Source organism: Polistes dominula, unplaced genomic scaffold (genome assembly GCF_049000335.1).
Source record: "Polistes dominula isolate Pdom_NZ unplaced genomic scaffold, Pdom_raw_medaka contig_24, whole genome shotgun sequence".
Lineage (NCBI taxonomy): Eukaryota > Metazoa > Arthropoda > Insecta > Hymenoptera > Vespidae > Polistes > Polistes dominula.
This window is the reverse complement of record NW_028301150.1, coordinates 8,508,329-8,515,553: the sequence shown is the minus strand read 5'-3', so window position 1 is coordinate 8,515,553 and position 7,225 is coordinate 8,508,329.

Sequence of the window (7,225 nt, the reverse complement as noted above, 5' to 3'; positions counted from 1 at the left end):
TTTCTTAAGATATTGCTTAGTATCCTTTGGAATATCGCTGGTGCTGTTTTTAAGCCGAATGGGAGGCAGGTCCATTGGTAATGTCCATCTTGTGTTACAAAACCGGTTTTTGTTCTATCTTCTATTCTAAGGGGAATTGACCAAAAGGTAGAATTTATGTCTAGTGTGGAGAAAAATTTGCAGTCCCTTGTTTTTACTATTAAATCTTCAATTATTGGAAAAGGTTGTGCTTGTGGTACAATTAGTTTATTTAAGTCTCTAAAGTCTATGCACAGTCTTGATTTTTTATTTTCTTCTTTTTTAAATGCTAGAGTGACAGGTGCTGCAAAAGGGCTATATGATTCCTCTATTAGTTTCTTTCCCAGTAATTTTGCTATTTGCTGCTCTATTTCTTTTTTATCTTCTATTGTACATCTGTATGGTCTTTTACTACAATATTTTTCTTCTATCAAATCTATTCTTGCCTCATAATCTTTAACTGTCCCAATGTCATACTTATCTTTTGCGAACACCGTATTATACTTCTGTATTACTTCTTCTATCTTATTTCTTTGGTTTTTCTTCAGGTGTTCTAATTTTATATCGCATTCCCCTTGTATGACATGTTCGTTGAAATTTACTTTGGCTTCTTTATTATTCTCAGTCTTATATCCTATATCTAGGACTCTATCTATCTTTTCATTTATTTCTCTTTCTTTTAAATTTGTTTTTTGTGATATTTTTAGGTTTTCATCCTGAGAGAGTCTAAATATTTTTATCATATCTAGTCCTATGATAAAATCTTCAAAATTATCTTTTTCTATTATGAATACATCTATTTCTTTTTCCAATTCAAAAATTTTTATCTTCATTGTTATTAAACCTTTCGTTTGTGTCACACCATTGACTGTTTTTAGAAATGTTTTATTCATATCTTTCCCTTTATTTCTTATTTTTATCCATTTTGAATTTATTAAAGAGACTTGTGATCCAGGATCGTAAGTCCCTTCTATTTCTAAAGTATTTTCTATAAACATTTTTTGTTTAATCAATGATGTGATTATCAGTTTTTTTGTTCTGTGTTTAAATTTACTTCTATTATTGAGTTGTTTTTTACCTTTGGATACTTACCCTTTTCTTTTTCACCTTCATTTATTTTGTACCAACATTTGTCTTCGGGATGATATCTGATGCCTTTATTCATTTTCTCGCATATATTGCATGGTTTCTTTTCCTTTTTTTCCTTTATCCAGTTTCTTTTATTTTCCCTTGTTCCTGCATTTGTCCTCATTACCATGCTTTCTAATTTTCGTATTTCTTTAAAAAGAGAAATTCTGTCTGTTATTTTATCTTTCTCTATCCCTTCTCTTATATCTTCAGGCATTCCTACCGCTATTAATGCGGTTTTTGTTTTCATGTCGATTTCCCTATCTGCATCTAACAATAACTTTTCTTTCCGTATTGCATATTCCAATAATGATCCTTCTCTGTATCTGTATGCTACAGCGTATGCCCATCTGTTCCAACCTTGATCTTCAAAGGTTTGTATAAATTTATCTCTCCATCCTTCCCAATCTCTTTCTCCAAGATCTGCGTTAGTTGAAAGATACCAATCCTGGCCTGATTTGTCTAGGAATAGTCTTAGTATTCCGATCTTCATGTTATCCTCTGTGATGTCAAATCTTCTGCATTCTTTCTCAAACGTCTCTATCCACTGTTTTGTATTTGTATTCTTACTAATGAATTTTTCTAATATAAATTTTTCTGAAATATTTTTTAAATCTTTTTCTCCATCTTTTTTTCCATTAGCTATTGTTATTTGTTCTATTAGTGTTTTTAGATCTTTCTTTCCTGTGTTTTCTTTTTTTCTCCTCTATTGTATCCAAAAAGTAGTTTTTAAATTTTATATTTCCATACTCATCCATATAAATCTTTTTTAATTCTTCTGACAAACCTATCCATAATTTTTTCTTCTCGTGTCTCTTGGCCGATTCTTTCAAACTTGCAAACACGCTTGTTTTCCTTAATTCGGTATGCTGACTTACATTCTGATATTCCTCAGGTAGGACATATATTTCCCCATTTTCTGTCTTAATTGTAGTTATAATCATAATGTTTGTTTTTGATTCTGTTGGAGAAGGTATCACCTGAAATTCAAACTGTAGTTTTTCCATTTTCTTTTTGTTCTATAGAAATTGTCGTTTTATAAGACCAGAATAGGAGTGGTCCAAACAAAACGGTCAAGAATAGCACAAAGTGTTGTTCTGAAACAAATTTATTTCTATGTCAACCTTATTTCCTATATACAATATTTACAAAATGAACAATATAATATTACCTGAAACGAAAAACGACAATTATGTCTATTCTTTACTTTTATCACTCACTTTCTTAGTCTGTTAAATCTATCTATCCTTTTTAAATATCTAATCTGATTTGTATACGTAACGTCTTTTCTCTCTTATTTATATATCCCATCTGATCCATATACGTTACATCCTTGCTTTGTCTCTTTTGTTTGTGTATCCAATTAGGTTTATACACATAACGCCTTTCCTACTACCTTCCTACTGATAAAAGCGCGCGTAATCACAAAGGAAGAAAGTACACTTTCTTTACACATATATTTCCTATTTTACAAAATCGATTATATTACAGTTATTACGTTGAAAAATGTATGTTATTTTCGCATACAATAACAGTTTGTATGTTTCTTAAGTGCGTTAGAGGAAAACTATAGGATTAAGAAAATTATATGCTAATACATTAGATGATTCTTATATCTTTAATAAAAAACAATTTTGTCATTTAAAATCGATAGAATTACAAGGAAAATGTTGGAATTACATTGCATATTATTCAGCAATCTAATGATTTTTGCAGATTAACTGCATTATAGAAAACTTATTCAGTCTACAAAAATCCGATGTAATAAAATCGGAGGTATTTCGTAATTTTAGATATATACATGTATTTCCAAAGATACAAAATCGATAATATTACAGTTATTATGTTGAAAAATGTATGTAATTTTCGCATACAAAAAAAGTTTGTATATTTCTTTAATGCGTTAGAGAAAAACTATAGGATTACAAAATGATATGTTAATACATTAGATAATTCTTATATCTTTAATGAAAAACAATTTAGTCATTTGAAATCGATAGAATTAATAGGAAAATGTTTTATTGTATGCGAAAATAACATACATTTTTCAACGTATTAACCGTAATATATTCGATTTCGTATCATAGGAAATACATTTATATCTAAAATAACGAAATATTTAAAATTTTATTACCTCGGATTTTTGTATACTGAAAAATTTTTCTATAATGCAGTTAATCTGCAAACATTATTAGATAGCTGAATAATATACAATGTAATTCCAACATTTTCCTTGTAATTCTATCGATTTTAAATGACAAAATTTCTTTTTATTAAAGATATAAAAATCCTCTAATGCATTAGCATATCATTTTTGAAATCCTATAGTTTTTCTCTAACGCATTAAAGAAACATACAAATTTTGTTTGTATGAGAAAATAACATACATTTTTCAACATAATAACTGTAATATAATCGATTCTGTATCATAGAAAATATATGTATATCTAAAAAAACGAAATATTTCCGATATTATTACATCAGATTTTGTAGACTTAAAAATTTTTCTATAATGCAGTTAATCTACAAACATCTTTAGATTGCTTAATAATATACAATGTAATTCCAACATTTTCCTCGCAATTAAATCGATTTAAATGACAAAAATTCTTTTTATTAAAGGTATATGTATCTCCTAATATATTAGCATCTCATTTTTGTAATCCTATAATTTTTCTCTAATGCAGTAAGGAAACATACAAACATTTATTATCTGCGAAAATTAGATTAATTTTTCAACATAATTACTGTAATATATTCGATTTTGTATTATAGGAAATATATGTATATTACAAAAATAACATATATCGAAGATAATAATATCGGATTTTTGTAGACTAACAAATTTTCCTATGATTTAGTAAATCTACAAACATCTTTAGATAGCTAAATAATATACAATTGTAGGGAAAATACTTATTTTGTATCCAGCTAAGGATATGTGAATTCCCCGTGAAAACCGGTACCACACAGAAGTTTAAGGAAAAACACTTTAATGAACACGAAACAAAACGTTAACAAGAATAAACACACTAAAAGTAAAGAAACGCACTTAACTACTTTCCCGAAAACACTCTCGCTCATACTATCTCGCAAATCGCCAGTTTATTAGGTAATCACACGATTTCACCTTCGTTCGCACTTATAGTTCTTTCTTACTCCCTCTCTTGTTCTCTTGTTCCCCCTTTATATATTAAAGCCCCCTTGTTTTAGCTGCTAGGCGATACTCCCGTAGCAACATCTCGCCAGGCAACAAGTTTGTTTCAGTTTGCGCTGCCAGGGAACGCTCACCCATGGCTACGACTCAAAACGCCACGAACTTGTTTACGCTACCAGGCAACGTACCCTTGAAGCTTCTTCACGTGCCCACGCACACACACATACAACAAACGCTCCTACTCCCACACAATGTTAATCTGACATTTTCCTCGTAATTCAATGGATTTAAATGACAAAAATTCTTTTCACTAAAGATATAAGAATCTCCTAATATATAAGCATCTCATTTTTGTAATCCTAGAATGTTTCTCTAATGCAGTAAAAAAACATACAAACTTTTATTATCTGCGATACGCGTTCTTTCAAACCCCCGGAAATCGCCAAAATCATCATCTACTGATTTACGAATTTCGTCTCCCCTAATTTCTAACCTACGTTCTCTCCGTGCTAATTCCCGCCTTTGCGCCTCAATTTCTGACTCTCTTTTGTCTAATTCTTCCTGTCTCTTAAATATATCAATCTGTACTTTTCCTAATTGTTCCTGAATTAACATAATCCCTTCCATTTTCTGTCTAATTGCCAATTCCCTATCTTCGCTACTAACAGAAGATTCCGCAGCAACACGAGCACGCTCTGATGCCATTTTAATTAAAAGAATCTAATTTGTATCACAAAGTCCGACAATCCACCTGTATCGCCAGGCTATCCCACCGCTGTCACCAGTTTTTAGTTTCCTGTTACGTCCACTAGTGGTCCGTCACAAGAGGCCGCTGTCACCAGTCTTTACTCGTTCCGTGAATGAGGAAACTCGAGGAGTAAAAACAAATTTTGAAAGCCCCCAACCGGTCACGACGTTGCAGAAGTTTACACGGTAAAGAGGAAATAAGATAAATTTATGCCTTTTTCGGGTCAGCCCAGTAAATCGGAACTTTACCCAGGATAGGCTCTCGGATACCAGATACCGGGGCGTCGGACGTCAGATGTTATTAATCCACAAATTAGATGTCCACAAATCTTAATCACTTACCTTGATTCAAGAGTTGACAGATCAATACCGCAATCCCTTTTCATCCACCACTCTTGACGTTGGAAAGGTTTAACCGTTTGCGTACCACGAGCCACTTTCGCGCTCTTCAGATTTTGTGTCGAGAAAAGCCAGGGCATTTGGCCGAAACCGACAATTGACGGTCCACCCGATTTTTGTAGAAACGCGCTCAGTTTTTCAGACGCTTAAAATACGTCGCGCGTCGCATCGCTGCCAGTAACCAATTTGTCTTTGGTTGTTACCTATTCTAAATTAATAGTATATATATATGTACATAGTATATTTTTTGTAAAATATGTTATAAATTAAAAATATGAAAAAATTGAAAAAAAAATAATATTTTATTGGAAATAATTTTTACTATGTAAAACATTGATGTTTATGATAACAGGTTGGATGAACTCCCTTTTCACATTGTACACAAATCAGATGCGATCTTTTTCTCTTATTTTTAGTGCTACACACTACGCAATTCCGTAAGTTGCGTTGTGGCAACTTCACTAAACGTGGCCTATTTTCGTCTAAAAAATCACGTTGAAAAACTCGTACCCTCTTCTCTTTCATCCATTCACGCCCAATATCAAAAATAATTCGCGAAATAAAATCTAACCGGGTCATTGCTCTATTATTCGCATTTTTTTTATAAATAATATAAGCATTCAAAACCATGCGATTCATGATATTGAAAGCAACTTTTTTCCAATATTTTACAGTTCTACGTTCATCAAGATATGCGTATAACATTTTATCAGATTCGTCTACACCCCCCATGAAGGTATTATACGAGTGAATGATAGCAGGTTTTGTTGAATGCCATTCTCTACCGTGTTTTTTCTTTGTTATCGTCAAATTTTTTTCTTCACATTTAGTTGAAATCAGTATTACTGGTTTCTTTACGCTTTTCTTTTCACGATACGCACAAAGGAGCACATTATTATCTTTGAAATATTTCGGTTCATTTACATTAACTGTTTTTAAATGATCGGGAATACATTTTTTATTTCGTCTGATAGTTCCGGTTAAATAAGTATTGTTGGAATATAAATATCTTGCTAATTCAATACTACTAAAAAAGTTGTCAACAAAAACGTGATATCCTTGATGTAGACAATTACTTTCATTTAATAAATTAATCACGACATTATATCCTAGTCCAAACGTATTATTGTCACTATTATTTCTTGATTTTGCGCCCTTGTAACAATAAAATGTTAAACAATATTTCGAAATGGCATCGCATAACATCCAAAATTTTATGCCCCAGCGATGATGTTTTTTGTTTGGCAAATATTGAGTTATACTCGAATGACATAACGTCCCAACTAAGGATTCGTCGATTGATAATTCCTTGTGAGGCGTATAATATAATTTAAAAACTCTGTTAGCGTGTTTAACAAGGGGTTCAAATCTCACACAGGGATCGTAATTAGGATGACTAGGTGAAAAACACAAAGAACTATCTACCAAATGAAAATACTTTAAAATTTCTTGAAACCTATTTCTTGAAAACATTTTCTTGAACCATGGTATCTGCCGTGAATTTTTGCTCCAATATGAAGTTATACTGGGTCTTCTTGTGATGCCCATTTCTAGAATCATTGCTATGAATGCTTTCAACTCCAATTCAGTAACTGGTGTCCATTTCGGTAGTTTAGACAAATCTGATGGTTCAAAAAGACTCCTCGAATATTCCGCGTAATTATTAGTCTCGATAACCATTAGTGACAATAGTTCTGAATCAAAAAAGAGGTCAAAATAATGAATCGGTTTGCTCCAATCAGGAAAATTGCATTCAGCTTCAAAATTGTCGATATT